A 25,810-nucleotide genomic window follows, 5' to 3' on the forward strand; every position below is an offset into this window, starting at 1 on the left:
ACAGCTGTGGGTTGAGGCAGAGCAGGACAGGCATGTCCTGATCACAGATGAAAAGCCCGAGATGCAGAGAGACGAAGTGACTTGCCCAAGGTCACATAGCTAGTCGGGAGCAGAAGCTGGGCCTGGCGTGCTCATCTTTTTAACGTGGAGTCAGACATCTGGGGAAAATGAGGGGCGCAAACAGGCAGCTGCTGCTTCTTGCCTGGGACCTGAGAGAGGTTGGCAAGATTCCCTGTTCTCTAGAGAGCACAATGTGACCTTGGACCTGGCCAGGCCTTAGTTTCCCTCTAACAAACAGACACAGGCCAGGTAACATCAACGTGTACTCATGTGCTTTGGTTTTTTAGGTGCCATCAATTCCATGTAGAAAAGGGGTGGTGGAGTTATCTGGCTGCTTAAGACAGGTCCACATCAGCCCAGGGAGGCTCTGTCTTTCCCTACAGGAGACCCTCTAGAGCAGTGGTTCTCAACCTTCTGGCCCTTTAAATACAGTTCCTCATGTTGTGACCCAACCATAAAATTATTTTCATTGCTACTTCATAACTGTAATGTTGCTACTGTTATGAATCGTAATGTAAATATCTGATATGCAGGATGGTCTTAGGCGACCCCTGTGAAAGGGTTGTTCGACCGCCAAAGGGGTCGCGACCCACAGGTTGAGAACCGCTGCTCTAGAATTCTAGACCCTTTCTTGGATCCTCACCAAAAATAAAAAATAAAAAAAAATCACACATTTTTGACCTGTTGGTTCTTGAGATTTTGGCACCCCAAATTGGAACTGGACTCACACAGGAGGGGAAGTGAGGGTCTAAGATGGGAGGCAGGGAGCCTGATGGCCTGGCTTCCAACTCTGCATGTTCTAGCTGTGTGACCTTGGGTAAGTGTCTACATTTCTCTGTGCTGCTGCTTCATCTGTGCATGAGAATAACAAGGCCAGACGAAGCCCCACTGTTGTGATGTAAGCAGAGTAATCTGCTCAGTGAGTCCTTGCTGGGTTATTATTTACCCAATTCCCCGACCCATAATTGTGCTGGGTAGGGAGAAAGGGAGAGGGGGCAGTTGGAGAACAGATAAAGGGGCCCAGCGATTCAGTCTTTCTACAGCATAAGCCACAGGCAGCTTTTCTGACCTGTCTGGAGAGGACTTTGGCGAATGCTGGAGGCATCCGGGGCCCCATCTCTCAGAGATCCCCCACCAGTGTACTGGCTTCCTGGTGCCAGGGAAGGGGGCCTGTGGGGTCCTGGTGGTCTGTTCATGGGAAGCAGTTGCACCCGCCCCCTCCTGTCTCCTTTCCAACACTGGGCAGCCTTCCCTGCAGAACATCAATAACCCAAAATGGCCTTGCTGAATCCAATCTCAGCTCTCTGGGAATGTGGGCTGGCCCTCCCCTCAGGCTTGTGTAGGGCTGCGGCTGCCACTTGGAGGCCAATGTCCTTCTGTCCTCACCGGAAGGCCCCTGAAGGGCTAGCCTCTCCCCAGTGCCTGAGGCACCTTTAATTCCACGAGATGCCTGGAGGCTGAGTGGGGGTGTGCATATAGTATCACGCAGAGGTGCTGCATCTGTGTGTGCCCAGGGCCGTCTTCTACATGTGCAACCTACATTCACCTGTGGGCACATTCCAGCATGCCATGTACTTGCCAATGTGCAGACACACATGCAGCTGGCATTCAGGACCTCACATGTGTGTGTGCTTATAGCTTTCACACCAGGGCCAGCCCTCACATGGACACACACCACACTTGTGGCTGCTGTAGGGCACTACATGTAGGCCGGTTGCCCATGTGCAGCCCACTGCATTCCTATGTTTGTGCTACCTCCATATGTGGGCATGCTTTCTTCACAGGTGTGTGTGCGTGCATGCTGCATTCATGTGCAGGCTGTATTTTGCAGGTGAGCTAGATGGTACATAGGGATGTGAGCTATAGTCCCATATGGTGGACTGTATCTGTGGGCATGGGTACTCCGTATGAGTGTCTATGATTGGACTATATCGTGCATTACAATGGGCACTCTATTGTATATATGCATCTGTGCAAATCTGTGGATATGAAAAGGCCCTGATGAGAATGGGACTGGACATATGAAGGTGGCTAAATAACATTGGCATCTTTCCTGAACCTAGAGCCACAGCCCCAAGCCTGCCACTGCCCCTTCAAGGAAGTTAATAGGTGGAAGCCCTGGCAGTCTGTACTCCAAGCCCCCTCCTACTGCACACGTCAAAGGAGAATTTCTCTGGATGGCGCCCGCCACTCCTGGAACTGCCCCAAATATCAGCTCTGCCTCCTCTCAGCGATTTAGAGAGCAATGCAGGTGAGGAGGGAGCCCCTCCTGCACTGGGCCAGGGGAGTGCATCTGCTGGCCGAGTTCGCCTGCTCACTTACCCTTCTGAAGGTCGAGCCAGGCTGGGCCTCTGTGTGGGGACCCTGAGACTCCTGGGGCCCTTGCCTGACTGGGGCTGGCCAGTGCAGAGACCCCTCCCTTCACAACCTGGGCGAGCAGAGGACCAAAGTGGTGTGGCACGGCCGCTTGGCTAGTAAGGGGAGGCTGCCCACAGCAGCCCCTCCTCTGGGAGTTCAGAGGTCCCCTGCTGGTTTTCCCAATTTTGACCCTGCAGGGGGCAGGGAGAAGCCCAGGTGCCCAAGTGCTCAGCCAGAGGCCACCCAGGCTGGCTGAGGAACTGGGCTTCCAGTTGGCAGAAAGTGCCAACTCTACCACCCAGCATGACTGCTGCAAAACGGCCTGGCCATCCTACTCGTGCCCCCATCCTGGCCGTCTCAGGGACCTGGTTCCTGCTGCCACATGCCCAGGCTGGCCGGCCAGACCCGGTGGGTCCCAGCACAGGGCAGCCTACCCCACCACCAAGGGGACCCTCTGTGGGGGGGGGGGGGCTCCTGCTGCCTCTTTCCTGGGACCCTGGCTGGGGCAGGCGGGGTACCCAGGTCCAGGAGCTCAGAGGGAAGAGAACCTTGCCCCCACCCGCTCCCCACCACCGGCTGGCCGGCCCTTGCATAACATCCAATGGGGCATTTGCTGTCTGGAATCTACTTGAGACCCCAGGCATCCGCCTGTCCGAGGCTCCCCTGCCCGTGTCCCCGGCACTCCAGCCCTCAGCCCCAACACACAGACAGACCCTCAAACTAGTGTCTCTCTCAGCAGCAACTCCCAATGCAGCCTCGGCTGCTGCCAGATAAACAAGCCCAGCTCGCACCCCCCCTCCACGCTGCCGCCACCACCACCACCATCAGCGCTGAGAAAAAGCAAATGAAATGAAACAAAATAAAATGGGTGAGGGAGTAAGGGGAGAGCGAAGTGGGGAGCTTTTTATTTTTTATTTTCTCATGCTGGGGGATGCCGGTACTTACTTGGCTACGAAAATCAGCACAAATCCGGCACGGTTTACAGGCGGGCAGCCCCAGAATCGCGGTGCGGCAGCTGGTGCCGCGGCTGAGCCCAGCCAGCGTGCCCGGTCCCTCTGCAGACTGTACCATCCTTCCCGAGCAGGTGGGGGGGCGGGGGGCGGAGGCGCGGCGCTGGCTTCTAGGAGAGCATCGCACCGGCAAAATGCGATCTCGGGGGAGGCAGAGGCCACCCCTGCCGCTGCGCTGCCGGAGGCTGGGGGAGGGGGCGGAGAACGGGGGAGGGCCTCGGCGAGGGCTTTTCTGCGGGGCGGACCGGGGAGGAGAGTAGGGGGCGGTGTGCGGGGTTGTTGCTTGGACCGAACCACCACGGTGTTGTTTGCGGTTTTAACTCCTCCCGTGGGATCAAGAGGAACTAAAGCTGGCAGAGTCCCAGGAATCAGCCGGCTCCCTCGAAGTAGGAGGGAATGTCAAGGGCATGGTGAGGGTAGGGTTGGGGCTGAGCAGGAGGGAGGGATCCCTCCAGCGGTGGAAGGGGCGGGGTGGTGATAGCAGAGAGGGGAAAAATGGGTCTGAGTCCTCCCCTTCTTTCTGGGGGGGCCAACAGTGGCTGGGAAGGGGGTCTGCCCCTCCCTCTTTTCAGTCAGGACTCTCCCATGCCTGGGGGCAAAGGTTACGTGGGGGTTGGAGTGGACTTACACATCTGTGGTTGCAGAGCCTGCAGAGTAGAGCCTGCAGTGAGTTCCCTGCTGCCACCTAAACACTACCTCTGCAACCCAGCCACAGGCCGGCACGCACTCCCACCTGCGGGGCTGCAGGCCTGGCAGAAGACCCCTTCAAGAAGGCCTGACAGGTGCCCACTGGCAGGGATGTCTGCATATGTCTTGTGCATCTACATAATCCATGGGGACATCTGCGATGAGTTGGGGGCTGGCCATATTGGGGGACAGATGATGTCCAGAGCACCTCAGGGACTCCCAAAGAGGAGTAGAACCCCTCCCACATCTTCCTGCCTCATCTCTGGCAGAGCTGCTGCTCCTTTAAGTCCAGAATGGTGGGGGCAGCCCCAGGAGCAAGGTTAGGAGGTCACAGTGGGTGGAGGGGCTTCTCTTAGATTTAGAAGCCTCCCACTCCACTGCTCTGCCCCCTCCAGGAGGGGGTGCTCTGCTTGGGAGGAGGGCACTGAAGGTAGAAGGACCTTCAGAGCCAGTGTCTCAGGGCACCTGTCAGTGTGGAGGGGGTGCATGGGAAGGGGGGGGAGGGGGAGGGGGCAGCGCTGAGAGTTGCCCCAGGAGGCAGCTCCAGATGGAAGCTGCCTCCTTCCCCTGCCCCCACCCCCTGCCCACTTCTGAGCTGCCTGCCAGAGTGTCCCGAGCTGCCGCTCCATCCCTGGGCTGGCACAGAATATCAATTTGTCTCGTTAAGCTGAAAGTCTGCACTGCACCAAAATCAGAACTGGCTGGGCAGAGGGGCCGCGGGAAGCAGAGAGCTGAGAGCACCACAGCAGGGCCCCTGTCAGCAGGAACACACTGATAACCCCTTACTCTCCATTGCCTCCACCATCACCTCCCCCCACCCCCCACCCAAGCCCCACCAAGGGTCCCATTCTATCCCCGGGCCAGATAGAGAGGACTCAATGCAGGGAGGATGCTGAGAAACTAAGGATGCTGAGCACTGGGTGGCCCTGGGTTTCACTGGGCAGGCAAAACAGGTACCTAGCTCGGGTGCCAGAGCAGCCCAGGACAGCTCTCAGAAAGCATCCTGCCTCCCACCAACAGCCCAGGACAGGGAGTTCCCACATTAGCCCACTTCTTGGGGGGTACGGGTGGGGGGCCTCTTCCAGGCAGACTTCTAAGTCAGCCCCCATTCCAGGGTTGGGCCAGGCCAGGAGTCCCCTTTTCTCCAAGACCTAGAGGCAGCCTCTGCCCCCCAACATAGGACTAAGTAAAAGTGATCTGAGATGGCTGGAGTGAGGGTGGCAAAGAAGGGCAGAGGATGAAAGGCATATTGCAGCTCATATGTGGTCTGAGCAAATGAGTCTGTGTTTTGAATCCCACCATTATTACTATTACACCATTGGGGGCAACACTTTGCCAGATTACAAAACAAATAGCCCCTCAAGGGGCTGGTTCTGAACCACCATTTCAATAATAATTGTCCTTCCCATGTCCAACACAGTTTACAGTTTGCAAAAGGCCACCTGCCTGCAAAACAGTAAATCCCTTGATCCTCATAACAACTACCAGAGTAGCTGCTGAGCACCCAAGTTACAGATGAGGAAGCTATGAGTGGCTTGGAGGTTCGTGGTGGCCAGGACGAGGTTCCTCAGCTAGGAAGGGGTAAGCCAAACCTGTGACCCAAGACAGACTCCAAGCCCAGGGCTCTTTCTGTGTGAAGGTCAGCATGGTGTGGGATAGCTGGGAGCCCTCACACTCATCTGCTTGGAAGTCCCGAGTCCTGCCTGCTCACTGGCCTGTTTGTGGTGGGCTGGGCCTTCACCAACAGACACCAAATTCTCAGGAACTCCTGGATTTTGGTTCCCAGAATCAAAGTCTAGAAGTGGCACCTGGCTAAGCTTCCATCTCCTTGGCATTCCAGGCCTTGTGTACTTCGGTATCTACACCCTAATTTCGGGATACCCACCCCCCTAACTTCTGAGACAGCCCAAATGCTGAATAGCATAGTTTGAAAGTTCTTCCTTATGCTAGGCCCATGAACTTCTACTCAATCTTCAGAGTCCAACTCAAGTGCCCCTTTCTCAGACAATCCTTCCTGATTCCACCACGAGAAGTAGTTCATGCCTCTGTTATCCTCTGACCACACCGTATTGTGATGGTCTACACATCTGTCTCTCTCATTGGCCTATGACCACATTAGCTGTCTCCAGAGTCCCAGCTCCCCACATGTGGTAGATGCCATAGTAAAGCCTTGAATGAATCTGTTGCTGTGATTTTGATTAGTCAAACGCCAAAACTAGAAGGCCCTTCAAGGACTCCTATGCAATTCTCTTATTTTATAGGTGAGTAAACTGAGGTCTCAAGAAAAGGATGACTTGCCCAAGGTCACCCTTGAGTGTGGAACTTGGTCACAGACATTTGTCCCTGCCCTGCCTCCTGTGCCTCCCCTTTCTGCAGCAGACACACCTGGGGCATCTGGCCTGTCCTTACAGGATATGTTTGGAGGCAGGGCCGACTGGACAGACAGAGATGTTGTGAAATCAGACAAATAATGGTGCTAGTGTTGCAACTCCGGGAAGATTGGAAATGACAGGTCAGGGTTACCCACAGGGAAGAGGAGGAGAGAAGCAGGAAGCTGGCCAGGAGGATTACTGATTTGGCTTATGGTGGACATGGAGCGAGGGTCAGGGTTGAGGAAAGGCATGAGAAATAAGGCAGGGGTGAGGGGAGAGCCAGCCTAGTTTTATTTTCAGATGGTGTTTAGTTGGCCAGACCATGTTTTCTCTCTTGGAACACATCTTAGAGCAGGGGAGTGTGGGGAGTGGAGAGGGTCAGTCTGCCTAGGGATGGGGGTGGGCAGCTTGGCCCAACCTGATGGAGGCAATCTGCACAAGGGAGACAGATGAGGTAGGTCCACACAGGTCTGAGGGAGGCAGAAACAGATGCACTCAGAGGCCAGCTGTGTCTTCTCTGTAAGCTGTGGGCTCTCCACTGCTTCCCCTATTGAGGATTGAAGGCTACATCTGCCCTCACCTTGCCCAGCTCAGGGTCTTCTGACACCTGGGCAGGGATTTCAGGGCAGCTCTTGGGTCAGCTGCTGTTACAAAGAGATGCTGACAGGGCCCCTTAGGGAACAAGAACCTATTTCCAAAGGCTGCTCACATCCCTCCCTTGTCTGACCTCCACAAGTCACCCTTGGAGAAACTGGGCTTCTTCCAATTTTACAGAAGAGAAAATTGAGGCCTGGAGACCTCAAGCAACCTGCAGGGAGTTATAGAGCCAGTGAGGACAAGAGGCAAGGTTAGAAACCAGATCTGTCTCACTCAAGCTCTAGACCAGTGGTTCTCAACCTTCCTAATGCCGCGACCCTTTAATACAGTTCCTCATGTTGTGGTGACCCCCAACCATAAAATTATTTTCGTTGTTACTTCATAACTGTAATTTTGCTACTGTTATGAGTCGTAATGTAAATATCTGATATGCAGGATGTATTTTCATTGTTATAAATTGAACATAATTAAAGCATAGTGATTAATCACAAAAACAATATGTAATTATATATGTGTTTTCCGATGGTCTTAGGCGGCCCCTGTGAAAGGGTCGTTCGACCCCCAAAGGGGTCGCGACCCACAGATTGAGAACCACTGCTCTAGACCCTTCCCTCTGTCCCTGCCTCAAGTTACCCGAATGTGAAGCACACAGCTCAGGTTCTCCTAGGACCATGGCTTTGAGAGGCCACAGAATGTGTGCCTGGAGGACCACATGGCCTGCTTTGTCCCAAGTTGCTCCTCCACCATCTGCGGGTCCATCCCCACTCCTACCAAGGCCCCTCTCTCAGCCAACCCAACCTTGGGCTGGGACTTTGTGGCCAGACAGACCTGGATTCAAATTCCAGCTCCTTCATTTACCGGCTATGTGACCTTGGGCAAATGATCCAACCTCCCTGAATCCCAGTTTTTTCATCTGCAAAATGGGAACAATAATACCTATTTGGCAGAGTTGAAAGCTAAAGGAGAAGGCAGCTGTTATTAATAGAAGAAACATGGTGGAGTGGGGGTGAGGGGTAAGATTCTCTGGATGGCTCCTGAGAAATGTTGGGGGGAGGGTGGGTCCATTTCAGCCCCTCATCCCACTGGGGTATGAGGGCTCTCATATGTCACCTGTTGGGGCTGGTCAGGACTGGTCTCTAGGGCCCAAGCAACTCTGCTGAGACTTGAACCCAGGCCCTAATTCCTGGCTCCTCCCCATGGTTCTTACTCCCTCAATAAGGAGGGTTCAGGCCCGACTGCTGGCAAATTCCAGCCACCATTCACATTGACATCCTACTGTGTGTCTCATATGGTGTGAGCTTCACAACATCCTGGGAGGTAGGTCCTATTTTTATCCTCATTTTACAGATGAGGAAACTGAGGCATAGAGAGGTGAAAAAATGTTGCCCAGGGTCATAGAATGAGTAGGGGAACTGGGGCTCAAAACCAGTGCTGCATGAGGCCCCACTCCTAGCTGATAGACTATGTTGTCCAGGGAGCCACATGGAACCTGAATTTCCCACAGCTGCGGGTATGTCTTCTCACTGTAACAGGTCATAAATCTTCAGCCTGGAGGGCCTATCATAGCCTTCTAGCTGGCAGGGCAAGTGTGTTGTGATGGTTGACCTTGTAACCCCTCTGAGAGGCGAAGAGGCCAGGAACAGGAGCCAATTAGGGAGCTGGCACTTTCTCTCCTGGGAGAGCCTGAGGAGTCAAGAGCTTCCCTGGGAGAACTTCCTGGGGGAGGCTGCCTTTTCCAGGTCTCAGCTATCCTACCCCTTTTAGTTAATGCCATCTTGTTAATAGGCACACATACATACTGCCTTCTCCCATCCATCAATCCCAACTCCTTACATCAGTCTCCCTGCCTCTTCTCCTGCATCTTCCTCCCATTTATCTACCCCCTATATTTTAAAGGGCTTTCTCAATTTCTCTAAACCCTTCTTTGGCTCCCCTGTGTCCTCGGCATCAAACCCAAATTCCTTACCATGGTTTATGAGGCCCGGATGACCATTTTACACACCTCCCATTGTCCTCTGTCTGCTTTCCCCACACCAAGCCTCCCTCGCTCCTCAGACACACTCTTGCATTTCTGTGCCTGTTCCTTTGCACACACCAACCACTCTGTTGGGGCCACCCCTCACCCCCCCCCACACTTCTCTGCCTGAAGAACACCTACTCATCCCTCAAGATCAGATCCAGCAACTCCTCTTCCATGAAGCCTTTAATGGTTTCCCCTCCATTGCCCCTCCCCTTCTAAGAAGAGATTTTTGCAATTGAGCTTTTTATGTGCATCTGTCTTGTACATCAGGCCAGGGGATTCTCTAGGGATAGGGAATGGGTCTCATCTGCCTGTTGTATTGCCAGTACTGGGCACCGAGCCTCAATAAATATTGACTGAACTGATGAGGGTAGGTTTGTTGAATGAAAAAACAATTCCCTTGGTAGTTTTAAACTAGTATTTGTATCTTTCTGTGGCTCTGGAAATTTTCTTGGCATTTGCTTGGAGGTCCTGGCTTAAGAGTTGCTATTTCCTGAGCCTGTCAATGAACAGGGCTCTCTCTGTATGCCTAGCAAGGTCAAGGGAAAGAAAGACCCTAACTTCACTCTGATACCCAAGTCCAGAAATGTCTCAACTGGGACCAGAAGGCCTGAGTCCAGGGTTGGACTTGAGGTGAGTTGAGCACGCAGGGAGGAGTCCCTGTCCCTAAATGCTCCCTCTACAGCCTGACATTTCACCATTACTAATGCATTCCTTTGGATTATTAATTCAGCAAATATATAGTCAGCTTTCACTGAATGTGAGGTTCTGTGCTGGGGTCCCTTGTTAACGTACGTGTGTGTGTGTGTGTGTTTTCATTCCTGCTGGAAGGCTGACTCCTTTGAGGAAACAGAGGAAGAGGAAAAAGGAAACAGGGGATGGGTGTGATGACTCCAGGAGTGTCAGTAGAGGAGGGGAGGAAACCTGACATTTGCTGAGCACCTGTTATGTGCCACCACTTAACACCCGAGCTGTCACCTAGTCCTCATCACTACCACAGGAGAATTTGGTGTTATCAGTTCTCAACTTAGAGGGTATGTGTCTTGGTCAGGGGTGCACAGCTGTGTGGCACAGGACCAGGCATTCAAACCACTGTCTGCCACACAGCCTGTGATCTCTCTGGAGGAGGCCGGAAGAACCCAGTAGAGAAATAGCGAAGCCAAAGAGAATAGGAGAAGAGGGGGTGACAATTGAGAATGCTGCAAGCTGACTGGCTTGATGGCTGGACACTGCTGGGACTGGAACCAATAGGAAGTTAGGGAATAAAATGTGGCCATCCCAGCTGTCCATGTGTCATCAGGGTGGGGTGGAGTCCACAGGGGCAACATCAGCTGTCTCTGCTGAGTGCTTTCCTATGTGCCAATGCACAATCTATGGACATACATATTTAACCCACTACGTGGAGAGTATCATTCCCATTTCACTGATGAAGAAACTGAGGTCTGGAGAGTGGAGGTGACAAGTACATAGCTAGAGCTGGAATTAGAACTCAGATCTTTCCTGGAAGACTGGCAGAGGTGCAGTGGGATGTGGGCTTACCCCGTACAAGGTTTCCAAGCAGCCAGGGCTCTCAGAGGAACAGAAAAACTTGCCCTGTCACTCAAGCCCCCTTCCTCTGAGATGCGAAGGGCTCACCTGCTTCAGTCCTCCACTGCACTCAAAGGTGACAAGGGAATGAGGTTGGGTGACAGGAGCTTGGGAGCTGGAACCCAATGGACTAGTTCTAATCCTGTTTCCCCTCGACTCTGGGCAAGTCTCTTAATCTCTCTGGCCTCAAGCTCCTTATGTGTAAGATAGGCATCCTTCCGACCTCTCTGCCTGCTCATTTGCTCAACAAGCATCCATCAACACCTAGTATTTGCTGGGTCCTGTGCTATGGGCTGAGGATACAGCGGTAAGCAGAAAAGCCTATGGTGTCTACTCTGGAGAGGGTTTAAAGACAGATGTGAAAAGAGATGAACACGCACACCAATGTAACTGTACACCGGGGCAGGAGGTGAAAGGGCAGAGGCCATGAGCACATTCCGTAGGACATGGCTGCCTCTGGTGGCAGTAGAAGGGGATCACAGAAAGGTTTCCCCAAGGGGGTGGTGACTGGGCTGGGGTCTGCCGGCTGAACTGAAGCTCACTGGGTAAAAGTGATGTTCCTGGGAAAGGGAATGGCATATATAAAAGGCCCTGAGGCTGGAAAGAGTGTAATAATTCTCAAGGGATTGAAAGGAGGCCTGAATGACCAGAGGGGAAGAGTACAGGGAATGAACAGGGAAGGGGGTGGGAGCATTTTAGACCACATTATAGATTTCTGTCCGTACCCCAGAAATAGGAGGAATCTTAGAAGGGTTTCAAGTATTAAACAGGATGAGGAACATAAAGCCCTTGGTGAGGGGTCTGCCATATGATAGAATTCCACACTGTTGTCAGACAGCCACACCACAGTAACATCACACCTTCCACAGGCAACACATTCATTCCTCCAACCGTGACTGGAGGCGACCCTGCACCGGGCACACGTCAGCAAGCAGGAGAGGGGTCCTGCTTGCACAGAGCCACTGCAGGGAGGACAAGAACATCCAGTAGGTCTTTATGGAGTCCCAAATGTGCTGGAAGCTGAGGGAAGCTACCTGACAGAAGGGGAAACTGAGGCCAGGAGAAGTGAAGAAGCCCCTACTCCCTGAGGCCATGAGTAATTGAAATGAGAGTTTTGGGCCGAGGACTCTCAATCCAGTGCTCCCTCTAGGCCCCCAGGCTGCCCCTAATGGTAGCCCTGTTTGAGAGCTGCTGAGTAGAAGAGGTAGTATTATTATGAATTATTACAAATAATAGTACTGAGAGGTGGCATTGATTGAACAATTACTACATGCCATGGAATGTTATTCTAACAACTTTTCATGTCTTGGCTCTTTTAATTCCTACCCTTTAAGGTAGTCTGACTATCATCCCCATTTTATAGGTGATAAAACTGAGGTACAGAGGGGTCACATAACTTGGCCAAGGTTGTCTTGTTGGTAAGTAGGGCTGGGTTCTGAGCTCAGACATCTTCTTCACTACCATGCTACAGTCTGGGAAATGCCTGGGCCCAGCAAGTGGCCAAAGGGAGCAGGGTGTAGGCAGGGTGTGCAGCCAGAAGTGGGGCCGAGGGATGTTGGGCAATGCTGACAGAGCCTTGATGGTCTCCTAAGTCAATTCTATGGGGGCCTCCACATTCTCCCCAGAGGGAATTCCCTTTGGGACCTGCTGTGGAGCTGGTTCATGTGGAATTGTGGCCCACCAGGGCCGGGAGGTGCTGCTGGGGACCCTCTGTCAGGCTTACTCTATTTTACAGATGGGAAACCTGAGGTCCAGAGAGGGGCAGCCACCTACCTTGGACACACCACAGCAAGGCAAGGGCTGGGAGGCAAGGGCTGGCTCCAGGACAGCCCGTTAACCTACAAGAAAAGCCCACTGTCACCTTGTGGGGCCACCTTGCTTAGAACCCATCTTCATCAAATATGGCTCCAAAGAACATCTGCACAGAGGCCAGAGCTCTCCTTCAAGGAGACCCTGCATCAGTGGGGAGCGTTCCAGGCCTACTTGTTCCATTCTGCAGGTGCTCTGTGGATGGGACTGCCCTCAAGTCTGGGCCAGCTCTCTCACTACAAGGCCACCGACAGGCTGCCCCAGGGGGTGGGGCGAACACTGGATCAGGAGCCAGCTTGGGTAGGGAATGTCCTGCTCTCCTGAGCCCCCCCTCCTCTCTCCCAGCCTCTCTGCCCTGCCCACCCCACAGGCTGATTTGCAAAAATGACATATAAGACATATAAGAAGGACATGAATGGGTCTTGGCAAACTGAAAGCAGCTTCTCAGATATAAACTGCTATTTTTTTCTGGGGGACATAGCACAATAGAGCAGGGGCTTGGAGATAAAAAAGATATAGGATTGAACCCCTATTCTTCTACTTAGTATTGGGTGGCCTTGGGCTAATCATTTGGCCAATTTGAACCTCAGTTTCTAAATCTGTGAAGTGGGAATAATGATACCTGCAATTATGAGAGTGTTAGGAGGCTTCAATGAGTAACATGTATGTATGGGGCACATAACACAGTGCCTAGCAAAGTCTGCCTTGCTTCTCCATCTCTGTTCTGCAAAGGTGACAACACTTTTAAGTCACAGCAAATCTGGTCTCCGATTTCAAACAAAATGACAGAGAATGTGAAGATATCATTGGTTCATTTCTTCAGTTCTCTAGCATTAATTGAGCACCTACTACATGCCCAGCAGTGTGGGGACTGTCTCCTAGAGCAGGGCTCCATAGGATACTCAGTTGCATAGAAGGAGGGAGGGATGGTTTAGGGAGCCCTGTGAGGTGCCAAGTGGTGGCTCTGCTCTGAGACAAGGGGGAGACAGTGTTCCTCCTGCTCAGCACCCTCCCCCTGTAGGGGTGTCTCAAACCTCTCAGAACCTCCCCCAAGGTTGGTAACCAACTCCTCTGAGACTTGGTTGGGGCTCTCAGCTGCCAGTCCCACAGAGGAGCCCACCCATGAACTCCTGCCTGAAAACTCATCCCCAACTCAGTTTCTAGAATTATCCTGGCTTGAGGCCAGCTGGTGTATGCCTTGGGTATGGGCTCTGAACTCACACGCACCTAGGTTCAAATCCAGGTTCCACCACTCACTGGCTGTGTGCCCTTGGACAAGTCACTCCACCTCTCTGAATCTGTTTCTCTAGGAGTAAGAGATGATGTCTACCTCGGAGGATTGTGCTGAGAATTAACTGAAATACTACAGCTAGCTCATGTGTTACAGGCACAATTAATGGTAGCTTAAAATGACCCCCGAGCCCCTCTTCTCTCCCTTGAAGCGAGCAGGACCTCAGTATCCTATCCTGGAGGCTTGGTGTGGCGGCAGTCTTGCCCAGTGGTGTTCTGGAGTTGCTTGCATTGACTCGAGAGCTGACTGTGCATATTGACGATCTTGTGTTGGTAGCTTGCAATTTGCCAGGGTGGGAGCATTTACCCCTCCACCCCCCACCTGCCAGAAAACTGGCGGACACTATAAAGTGCACCCTCATCTCCTGAGAGCTGGTCACTCCAAGTTCACTGCACACCACTGAGCCCTGGGCAGGAGCTCAACGCTGCTGTCTGGAGTCACTGCCTTTTGTGTCCCCAGATCACTTCTCTGCTCTAGTTTCCTTTGACCTTTTCCTCCCTGCCCACTGCCATTGCCCACCCAGCGCTGGGAACCTGCTCTTGGGTCATCACTCTTACTCTCCCACCATGGGGCTAGCCTCGGATCACTGGATCACCGCTCTGCTCAAAGGGATTTCAGTGTCAGATGAGGTGACTCTGGTGGGGCACTGCCCTAGAAAACTGATGCTCAATTACCTTCTCTCTCCCCCCTCCTTCTTTGCCTCCAGCACTCTAGCCACCACCTTTTTACTCAACCTCTATTTCTGAAGGTTCCACAACACCCACTGCCGACTCCTCTCATCTTTCCAATGGCTAATGGCTCATGGCTTTTAGAGACAGGTGGCCCCGCGGCGGTCCGGGTCTGCCCCCTTCCTTCTCCCTGGACAAGCTACTCGGTCTCCTGAAGGCACCACAATAAGAACAGTGATCTATATTGGGGCTCTTGTCCTGGGGCAGGCACTCTGCTGGCAGCTTACTGGCCGAATCTCATTCTTATTTCCTCATCTGCAGGATGGGGGCAATAAAAGAGTCTCCCTCAGGGCCCTGTGTAGTGATCCCCAGCAATGGCTTTTGTAAAATTGGCTCTGTTGATTGTAAAGTGCCGTGCTAATACTGCTTTTCTGCTTTGAAGGACAAGACTTGTTTAGATCTACAATTTTTAGATGTGTTTAGAAAAATACGCCACAGACATGTTATTTATAGTCAGCTCCCGTACAGGTTTTTATTATTCCTCGCCTGCTCAGCTAAAAATAACAAATGACAAAGGTCATGTCTGCTCCCACCTATCAGAGGAATTTACAAAGAATAAGGCTTTTGACTCACTGCCTCAGTGAAGTGAGAATTGCCAGCCATAGCCCCTTGAATTCCTGGCTGGGTCTCAGCTGGCCTATGCTGAAGAGGTGAGGGAAACTGGGGGAGAGGGGACTACAGTGTCTCGATGGGCAGGTGAGTCCTGGCCTCAGTCACCTACCCCCCCTAGTCTGGGGAGGGAGATGATGGTGGGACAAACATAGATGGAAGTCATGAGCTCTGTTCCAGGCTGGGGTGTGGGCCTCAGTTTCCCCATATTCAAAATGAGAGGGGTGGAGTAAATAGGTGCCAAGGGCTTTCTCTGGTCCTAAATACAAAGATGCTCTAGTCTTACCTCCCTCCCCTCCACCCTGCATCATTGTGGACTCAGTGAATATCCCTTGGCCTCGGATAATGACCATAGCCTTGGTGATGTGAATAATCAGAGCCAACGTTTGCACAACGCTGACAACCTGCCAGGCACATGCCTCTAGGTACCTTTAGGTGGTGTAACTCACTGACTCCATGCACCACTCCCTCCTCCAGGAAGGGAACTTGTTGTCTCCTATGTGAGAGATGAGGGAATGAACTAAGCCTCAAGGCTGAGGTTGCATATGCATGGCCTATAGCCGGGCAGGGACAGCTTCAGAATGTGCCCAGGTGTCTGCTTCCTGGTCTGTGCTCAGTGCCAGGCATTGAGCTGGGCACAGCAGGTAGGAAAACAGACACACCCAGACCTTGCTTTCCCCATCAACACATAACAGGAGGGAGCGATGGTCCCAGCTATGGTAGCCTCACGCAGTGCAGAGACTGGCAGTGGATGGACAAGGGCCTGGGGTGGCATGGAGGAGGATGCCTCCATTTGGCCTCATGGAGGTTCCAGCGAAGATCTCATTTCTCCTGGTCCTTGCCAGTTGAAAGGTGGATGGGAAAGGCATCCCAGATGGTGGGCACAGTGAGAGTAGAGGTGGGGTAGGGTGCAAGTGCCTGGGATGTTTGGGGCAAGGCAGGGCTGGGTGTGGGTGGGAGTCACAGAAAATAATTGGAACCCCACAGCAAGGAGGTTAGCATTTCAACTGTGACCCAGAACCCATGAAACCTCAGTAATAATGTTTGCCAGTTCCACATGTACTACTACATACTTCACATTCTTAAAAAATCAACTCCCTTTTTTTAAGACATATACACCTACTGAGCATCATCTTAAGCATTCATAGCCACGAGAACATAGATTTGATCATAGTTGTATTTTTCTCCTAACACATTAACATCAGTACAAAGCTATTAAAATAGAAAGGATGAGCTTGCTCACTCCCCAGAATGGCGGCTAGCTCTACTTTTTGCGATCGGCAGCTGTGGCCTGGGCCCACTGGTGGGTTTAGGCAGCTGATCTCATCTGGGTTATAGAAGGATTTCTTGGCAATTAGAAGGGGTAGGAGAGGCATTCCTGGGGGTCACCCTTGCCCCTACCACAAAGGTGGGTGGTGCCAGTGTGTCCCCTAGCTGAGCACTGCTTGTCACCCTCCTCCTCGAATCATCAGGTTTTACCTGAGCCCAGGAGAGCTCACTCCTGGATACACTCTTTTCCCAGCCAAGAGCTGCTGCAGCCTGTTCTGACCTCAATGACTAACACACATTCCTGGCCTAGTTAGAAAGCCCCTGCCTCTCATATTTATAGCCACCTCCCTACACTGCCTGCACCTCTGAGGAAGGCCTGGCTCTTCGCAGTCGCCCCTGTGCTGCCCCAGCCCTGCTTGTCCTCACTGAGACAGAGGACTGCGGCGGGGGTTCCATTTCTGGGTGGCCAGGGCACGTGGCTTCTCCTCCCTGAACCTCATCCGTAAAATGGGAGCCATCAGACCCCCAGGCTAGGCTGGCTGTGGCGACTTTCAGTGAGATCCTGGTTCTGAAATATGAGTAATGACAAATGTTTGGGGAGCACCAACTAAGTTCCAGGTCCTGTTCTAAGCACTGGGCACATATAAACTCAGTTCTTTCAGCAACACTATAAGGGATATACAGTTATTATCATGCCCATTTTTCAGAGAAAAAAACGGAAGCACAGAAAGGTTAGGTAACTTGCCCAAGGCCACACAGCTATCTGGGATTCAAACCAGACTCCAGAGTCTGTATCCTTAGCATTATGCTGGCCTTGGCTGAGAGTAGGTCCTCGGCCATATAGTGGACCTGCCCCCGGATGTTCCCTGCCTTTGGGGTCTCCTTAATTAGGTAAGCATGTCACTCATTGTCCGTAATCAAATGGCTGGGGAAGAGCAGCAAACGGGACATTTTCCCAGCTGCTCCTTTGCACCATGTCAGGGTGACCATGTGGATCAGGTTGGTGGCAAATAATGAAGGCCACGTGCTGGTCTTGGACATTGGCCCCTTCTAGGAAGATAGTGAGGACACAGCTAATGAGGAAACAGAGCAGGAAGGGACTGAGAATCATAGGTGGAACTTACGTCTGGTACAAGTCTCTCATTCTGAGTGACACTGAGCAAGTGGCATCTCTTCACAGAGGGGGATGCTGAGGCCCAGAAAAAGGAAGAGCAGGTGGTGAGAATAGAGCCCTCCGTTCCCACCCCTGCTGCCCTCACCCTTGCATCTCAAAGGGGGAAAACATGCAATTTATTCACATAAAGGTTTTGGGAACTTAGCCACTCTGTCCCATGAATATTCACAGTTATAAATCCAAGGACAAGGAAACTAATATGGTTTGGTGTTTACTCCGTATGTGGCTCTGTGCCAGGCACTTGTTCATTCAACGTTGGCTCAGAAACGTGTTCCACACTGGCTGCCTTAGCTGTTTTCTCATTTAATTCTCAGCAAGTCTGTGAGGTAGGCACTATCATTACTAGATGAGGAGACTGAGGCACAGAGGGGCAAAGTCTCCTGCCCAAGGGTATTCACCTAGCAAGTGGCAGGACTGGGATTGAAGATAGGGTTTTTTGCTCACGTTAAGCATGGGCAGGGCACCCCCATGATGGGGAGTTGCCAAGAAGAAGATGTTATCTACTTTGTCTCCGCACACACCTTCCCCTAGCAGCACAGATTTGGCTGCACCTCAATTTTTCAAGCCCCCAACCTGATCCACATGGTCACCTTGACATGGTGCAAAGGAGCAGTTGGGAAAAAATGTTCCGTTGGCTGCTCTTCCTAAAATCAGACCTAAGTGATAAAACCCTATTCTCAAACTCGAATGAAGCTGCAAGCCATGGTTTTAGGATCCTGGAGTAGAAGAGAGGTGTTGGACTGCCTGCCCCAAGCCAGAAAATTGTTGGCCGGCCCTGATTTAATTAGCTTTACCTTATCGTGATTTAGGGAAGCCTGTAATTAGCTTTGGGGCCCAGAGGTAGAGGCCCGGGTGGGAGTCAGCGCTGGAGCAGGTGATAAAGGGTGGGGGCGGGGTGGGGCTGGTTTTAAAGCTCAGAGTCCTGGTCTTGCCAGTGTTGCCTGTGGAGAAAAATCCTAAATAAATGCAGAGAAAGAGGTGTGGGCTGGAGGAGCTGAGATTGTGCTTATGCATTTTGATATGTATCGGACCAAACTATGTGACTTCTTTAGGCAACACATCACCATGGGTTCAGAGGTTGCTGATGAGGCTAAATTGCTACAGATAAAGTCTCCAAGGCCCCGGCAGATAGCTATGGCGATCCTCCAATGGTGCCAGGAGAGAAAGCAGGATTTTCCCAACCAATCACCGGGCAAAACCTATTCCCAGTTCTGAGGAGGAGGTTCCCAGGACAGGTTCTGCACTGAATGAACAGGGAGAGAGTTAGCAGACGTGTCAAGCTCTGCCTGAGACCTTTGCCAGCTTCAGACTTCAAGGGCACACACATGCCAAACTTGCCCCTCTCTGGGCCCCAGCCTCACAGGCCCCATCTTGGTGGGTTTTCTGCCACAGGGAGAGACAGAGTCAGTCCCACCTTTCGGGAATTCAGCCTGACCTGCAGGTACCAGAGAAGCACTCAGAAATAGTCAAGCGACAGTGCGGAGCTGACAGGCCATCCTTGAGAATAAGACATGGAAAGTGGCACCAGAAAGCCCTCCATTCTCGAACTAGCAACCTGAAAACGTCCACAGACACTAACAAACCTGCAGCAATGGGTGGTGTTAGCGATGGAGGCTGGGTGTTTTAGTTCCTGAGGGCAGTTTGTGCCTTGATCTTGAGTGGTTTGCCTGTAGTAGCTCATTTTTGACGTGTTTTATGGATGTTGTTAACCCCACCATGTCCAATCAACATAGTGCAGTGTGGAAATAATATAAAGCCGCTGTGGGAGCAGAGGTGACACTTCACTCTTCCTAGATGTATGCCGCCCAGGTGCTTGTACTGTGTCACCTGAGATGGAAAGACAAATCCTGAACGCCTTAGGGAATGCAGCCTGTGTGTGAGGAGGGAAGGCAGAGGTGGCCATGGGCTACCCTTGTGAGGAGCCACAGCATTTACTGCTGCCTCTCAGAATGCCTAGGAGCATGTTGGTGCTTTCACATATATCATCTCTCAGTCCTACAATAACTGCTGGGGGGGCAGCTTCAGCCCATTTGCGGAAGAGGAAACTGAGGGTCAGGGAGGGGAGGTCACTTGCCCAAGACTACCTAGCCAGAAAGGGAAGAGCTTGGATTGGAACCCAAATCTGTCAATTACCAGAACTGGCTAGTGTCCTACACTTCACAGAGGATTGAATGGGTGGGTATGAGGCAGAAAGTGAATATTAAATTCAGTTTCTGAAATGGATGCTGTGCACCTAGAAGGGGCCAGGCCACTGAGGTGAAAAGTACACAGTGCCTGCTCTCCAGCTGCTCATGGTCCAGGGTATGTTTTCTGCTGAGCACTACTTGACCAGTCTTCCCTTCCAGGTTCAGTAGTTGGCCCTTTTCTGGGCCCCTTGACGGGTTTCTATCCTGCTCCCCACACCATGCAAGGTCTGCAGCCCCAGCCTTGGGCTTGGCATTGGTCTCATTGGATGTTAGTGGACCCCCATGCTTTGTTTATTCTCAACTACTGTTTTCATCCCCTTCATCATAACAATCCTCTGGGTGGGGCTCAGAGAGGTTAGCTAGCTGTCTCAAGGTCACACAGCTAACAAGTGGGAGAGCCAGGTTTGAACCCACATCTGTCTGACTCCGTAGCCTGAGGCCTTCTCTGTGATCCTGTCTTCCCTGGGACCCCATGCCCTTCTCTTTTTCAGCTCTCAGGTTATCCCATGGGAAGTTACTTGCTTTGAGCAAAGCCCCTGCGGAAGCCAGTTTTGCACTTGTTAGCTGGAGGGAGATGATGCATTTTGGAAACCACCCAAGAAAAAGACACTTGAAATAACTTTTCTCCATAGCTCTTGCTGCCAAAACGAACTGAACCCTAAACAGGAGCAGGGCTCTGCAGGACTCACATCGATGTCCGTTTGGCTTGGATTTACAGCTGACCCCGCACTTTCCAACTCATTACCTCATAGGTCCTCACAGCAGCCCTGGGATAGGTGTCCTGAACCTCAGATGAGGAAGCGGGAGGCTCAGGAAGGTAATGGGGCTTACTCAAGGTCATGTCCCCAGTTGGTGGTGACCTTGGGTAAGTGAAGTTCCCTCCCAGAGCCTCAGGTTCTTCATCTGAAAGAATGGTGACGGTGTTGGCTTCCCAGGGCTGCTCTGAGGGTAAGGAAGAGAAAACGGTGGAAGGGGCTAACACAGAACCTGACTCCCGAGAGGTGCTCCACAGCTGGTATATGCACTTGACTTTCCAGACAAAACAAAGATCACAAACGTGTAGAGTCAGGATAAAGAAAGGCCAAGAGTGGAAAGTTCTCAAGCCACCACTAGTGCAAACAGGCAGGCTGGCTGCTGAGGACAATGAAAACAATGGCTGATTTGTACTGTTTAATCCTCCGCATGTGTTGGTTGTCTCATTTCATCCTCATCACAAACTGCAGGAGGTGAATACAATTTTGATCCCCATTTGACAGATGATGAAGTAGAGGTGCAGACAGGTTAAGTAAGAGGGAATCCAAGAGCATTTTTTCAATAGAAAAGAAAAAAACAACTTAAATTCAAAGTTTTACAAGCCTATAAATCAGGAATTTTCAACCTTTTCATCTCATGGCATGCATAAACTAATTACTAAAATTCTGTGGCACACCAAAACATATATTTTTTGCCGATCTGACAAAACACACACACCACTTCATAAATTTGATCCAGTCACACCGGATGACTCTGTTGGCTGCTACCACTTTTTAAATCTTCACCTAAGGATATGTTTTATTGATTTTAGAGAGAGAGAGGGAGAGAGAGAGGGAGAGAAACATTGATTTGAGAGAGAAATATCATTTGGCTACCTCCGGTACATGTCTGACCGGGGATCAATCCAGCAACCTAGGTATGTGCCCCAACCAGGAATCAAACCTGTACAGGATGACACTCCAATCAACTGAATCGCCTGACCTGAGAGGCTGTTGTCATTTTTTTTAAAATTTGACAATCTAAGGGAGAAGAGGTCAGTGTCCCTGTCTAAATAGTCAGGTATTGCATGTTTTAAAAATTCTTGAGGCACACTGGTTGAAAATCACTGCTGTAAATGAACCCTCTTTCCCCAAAATACCCCTCTAAAATTTCTCTCCAGAACATGCCGCTCTTCTCTCCTCAACCCCTCCAGTTCTCATGTAGTGGCTTTTTTGACCATAGAGTTCACTGCTAGCTCCCTCTTTCAGCCTGAGATTCCGGAGCCCCTTGGAATCCTGGCTCCTCACCTGCTGGGCCAGGGCCAGGGCCAGGAGTGAATCTGTGGCTCTGTGCATTGTGAATTGTTGCTATGGGGAGGCCCCTGCTTTATATTCAGCTGCACCCCTGACACATGGTGCAGATGGCACCTAATTAACAAATATCGTATTTCAAATATGCTACTGGAAGAGCCTGAGGCCGAGGGGGAAATTCCCCCTCGAGTTCCCCTCCCTCACCTAGTCCAAAGTCTGGTCAGTTACCCAGGGACTCCCTTGTCACTAGCCACCAGGACTGGGGAGCTAGGAGACTGCTTTTGGCTTCACTAATTGGTCAGACACAGCTGGTCCAAGCACTTCTCTCTGGGTCTCAGTTTCCTTCCTCTAAAATGCAGGAGAAAAATAAAAGAAAGCAGGGCTAGATTGGGGTAGAAGCTGCAAACCAGACACTTGGGAGAGCAGCCAGCTTAATATACATTTGTTTGTTTTGCCCAGAGCTTAAAATAAAATTGAACAAATGCCAACGTTTAAAAATTGGGAGATCGTGCATTAGAATCTAGATTTCTGGTTTCTCTTAAAATATTGGAAGTGCTGCCCGCTCTGGGATTGGCCAGAGGTGGGTGAGGCCAGAGAGGTGGGCAGCTGGTTGGTTACCAGTTCAGCCTTCCCCTCATCTGACTTCATTAAGGGTGGTTCTCGCCTGGATACAGGAGATAAGGGATTTACAGTGCCTGGTCAGTCAGGGCCCCTCAGAGAAGACAGTGAGCTTTCCCACTTATTTAACAAATACTTGCTATATGCCAAGAGTTGTCTTAAACATACCAGGTATAGTCCCAAGCGCTAATCACATACCAGTAAATTCCTTAATTCTCATAACAACCTTTCGAAGTGAGTGCCACTGTCACCACTTTACAGATGAAGACACAAAAGTACACAGAAGTTAACTTACTCATCCAAGACCACATGGCTAGTAAGTGGTGGCCTTGGGACTTGAACCCTGGCAACTTGGCTCTGTAATTTGTGCTCTAACCACAGCATGATACTACTCATCCCCTTTCCTGTGTTAGCGGTCAGACTGGTGGCTTTGTCCAAGTTTCTATGTCCCAATATGAAAACTAAATATCACCCTCCCCTATTTCCCCTGTTTTCTTCTCCTAATCTATTACTTCCCTCCCTCGTATGCTAATCAACTCCTTAATTCTCTCAACAATTCTGTAAGGTGCATGTACTACTATTATCCCCATTTTAAGATGAGGAAATTGATACACAGAGAGGGTAAGTGACTTGCCCAAGATCATGCAGAGCCAGGGTGTGATGCAGGCCATCTGGTGTGGAGTCTGCTCTTGGCTTTATCTGCCCCCAAACACCCCAACCACCCACCCTTGACATTTATTTCTTCCCTCCTTTATTTTTCTACTCACCCATCCATCCAGCACTCAACTCAGACGGTGTGCTGGGCATGAGGGACAGCTCTCAGGTGCACTGAGGCTGGCTGGATCAGGAAAGTGACATCCTCTTGTCAGAAAAGGAGCTGCCCATGACCACTCCCTCTATTGCTGAGGCCAGTGGGAGAACTGGTTTCCAACTAACAGCCCAGAGAGCTCAGGAGGAAGCAGCAGAGGGAAGGGGGGTGGCCCCTGGCAGCTGCCTGCAGGGCAAGTCCTCAGCAAGGCACATTGTCAGGGAGACCTCAGCAGCCCCCTACCCACACCCCAGACCAATTTTTACTGCTGAAGTACCAACCAGACTTTTAGTCTTGGTTCTGCCACCGACATTATGTGGAGCCCTGAACAAGGGGCTTCCCCTTTCAGGGCCTCAATTTCCTCATATGTAAAATGAGAACATTCGACTACTGGAAGTCACAAACTGGCAGCTCAAAGGCCAGATCCAGCTCAAGGACATATTTTGCTTGAGTATTTGCAAAATGATTTTTAAAAAAATAAAATTTGGTCTGGCCAGTGCTTCTCAGTAGTTGCTCCTTAATCCATGAACCAAGAGGTCACCAGTTTGATTCCTGGTCAGGGCACATGCTAGGGTTTGGGGCTCGATCCCCAGTAGGGAGCATGAAGGAGGCAGCCCATTGATGATGTTGCTCATTGGCGTTTCTATCCCTTTATCCCTCTCCCTTCCCCTCTCTCTCTAAAAATTAATAAAAACATTAAAAATAAATAAATGTTTTGTTTTAGAACAATTTTAGATTTGCCAAAAAATCGCTAAGAAAAATACAGAGGGTTCTCATCTATCCATATGCAGTTTCCCCTATTATTAACAGCTTATATTAGTATGGTACATTTTTCACAATTAATAAATCAATATTGAAATGTTAATATTAAGTATAGCCCATATTCGCTTCAAATTTCCTTAGTTTTTTACCTAAAGTCCTCTTTTCTGTTCCAAATACCACATTATATTTAGTCATCATCTTTTTTTTTTATTAAATATATTTTATTGATTTTTTACAGAGAGGAAGGGAGAGGAATAGAGAGTTAGAAACATCGATGAGAGAGAAACATCGATCAGCTGCCTCCTGCACACTCCCTACTGGGGATGTGCCCGCAACCAAGGTACATGCCCTTGACCGGAATCGAACCTGGGACCCTTGAGTCCGCAGGCTGACGCTCTATCCACTGAGCCAAACCAGTTAGGGCTAGTCATCATCTCTTTAGGTTCCTTTTGGTTTTGCAGAATTAAAAAAAAATTTTTAATGCCTTAGAAGGAATGTTTTAGGGTACCAGGAATATTCTATAGTTTGATCTGGGTTGTGGTCACATCTACAAATATATATAAAAATCATTAAGTATTACATTTAAGATTAGAGCACGTTACCCACTTTAATGGGTGTGTATCATGCCTCTACAAAAAACAATTGAATGTCTCTCTTCAATTTGCCACAGTCCCCAGAATTCCCTATTATATTCTACCCTGAGTCTATCATTCTTTGATATCATTTGCTTGGTATCTGTAGTCACCGTGTGGTGTATAAGTAAGCCACGTCTAGTTCACTCACCTGTAAAATGAATATACTGATATTTTTACCTGATGAGGCTGTAATGAAGATTGACTGAGATAACATACATAATTTCTTAGCACAGTGCCCGGTACATAAGTAAGTGCTGAATAAATCGCTCATGTAACATTTATATTATTAAAACAGGTATGTGCTCTTATTTCTCCTCAAAGCAAACCCAATTGTCCCCCTTCCCTGACTCCTCTTGTGTCTCCATCCCTCTCTGCTAGGGAAGATCCAAACTCTGAATGCCAGATGGGGAAAGAGACAGAGACAAGCCTGCAGAGAGGGCCCACATCTACTAATAGAACCAGGGGACCCTTGAGGATAACCCTCAGACCTACCTCAGTGTCCAAGGAAACTCTGGTGAAAGGTGGAGTCCCAATCCTTCCTTTCTTAAGGAGCTCCTTGGGGTGCAAGAAGTGCTGTACTTCCGACATCTGCCCTCAAAAGCTGCATTCTGTCTGCATCCTGGCTAAGGATCCCTGGGACAGTGGGGAAGCTGGAGGGCTTTGGGCTGGGGCTGCGGAAATCACGGAAGATGGTACCCTCCCTCCCTGCTCTCTGTTGGCCCAGCCTCTTGGGGGATGCCAGTTTCCCCTGTGTGATGCCCCAAGATCTGTGCCCAGAAACAATGCAGTTAGTGCTCTAGGGTTCTCAGATGCTTTAGGGGGGCCTCTTGCACAGAGAAACTAAGCTCTAGGCAGGATGTGTGGAGAGACAACAAAGACCAATAAAGGCCACTGAGATGGTGAGGGGAGCAGAAAGAATAGGGATGGGGGTTAGAAGGTCATGCTGGGACCTGTCCTGCCCTCTGACTTGCTGTGTGGCCACTGGCAAGTCCCTCTCCCTCTCTATGTCTCCCTTTCCTGATATTATTTATAACAATAGCAATAACAACACCACCAATAAGTAGTAACCGTGATGATGGTGATGATGATGGTGGTGGTGGTGATAGTGGCTCCTAATTTAAGTATGAGGTAGAGGATAAGCCCTTTATGTGTTTGCAGCATAATTTCATCTTTTTAAGTATCCCATGA

General features: G+C 50.7%; 1 protein-coding gene across 16 annotated transcripts in view; it reads right to left on the reverse strand.

The window, feature by feature from the left end:
- ATP2B2 (ATPase plasma membrane Ca2+ transporting 2) overlaps positions 1 to 23,336 on the reverse strand; it is a 205,256-nt gene extending 181,920 nt beyond the window's left edge. For 15 of the 16 annotated variants that reach the window (XM_059663572.1, XM_059663569.1, XM_059663562.1 and 12 more), the window contains exon 1: positions 23,185 to 23,336. The gene's annotated coding sequence lies outside the window, so the exon portion shown is untranslated. Of the gene's footprint in view, positions 1 to 3,363; positions 3,595 to 23,184 lie in introns of those variants that run through there. The other variant, XM_059663561.1, reaches the window with a different exon arrangement.
- Positions 23,337 to 25,810: the final 2,474 nt, after the last annotated feature.

This window comes from Myotis daubentonii, chromosome 14 (genome assembly GCF_963259705.1).
Source record: "Myotis daubentonii chromosome 14, mMyoDau2.1, whole genome shotgun sequence".
NCBI classification, from domain to species: Eukaryota; Metazoa; Chordata; class Mammalia; order Chiroptera; family Vespertilionidae; genus Myotis; species Myotis daubentonii.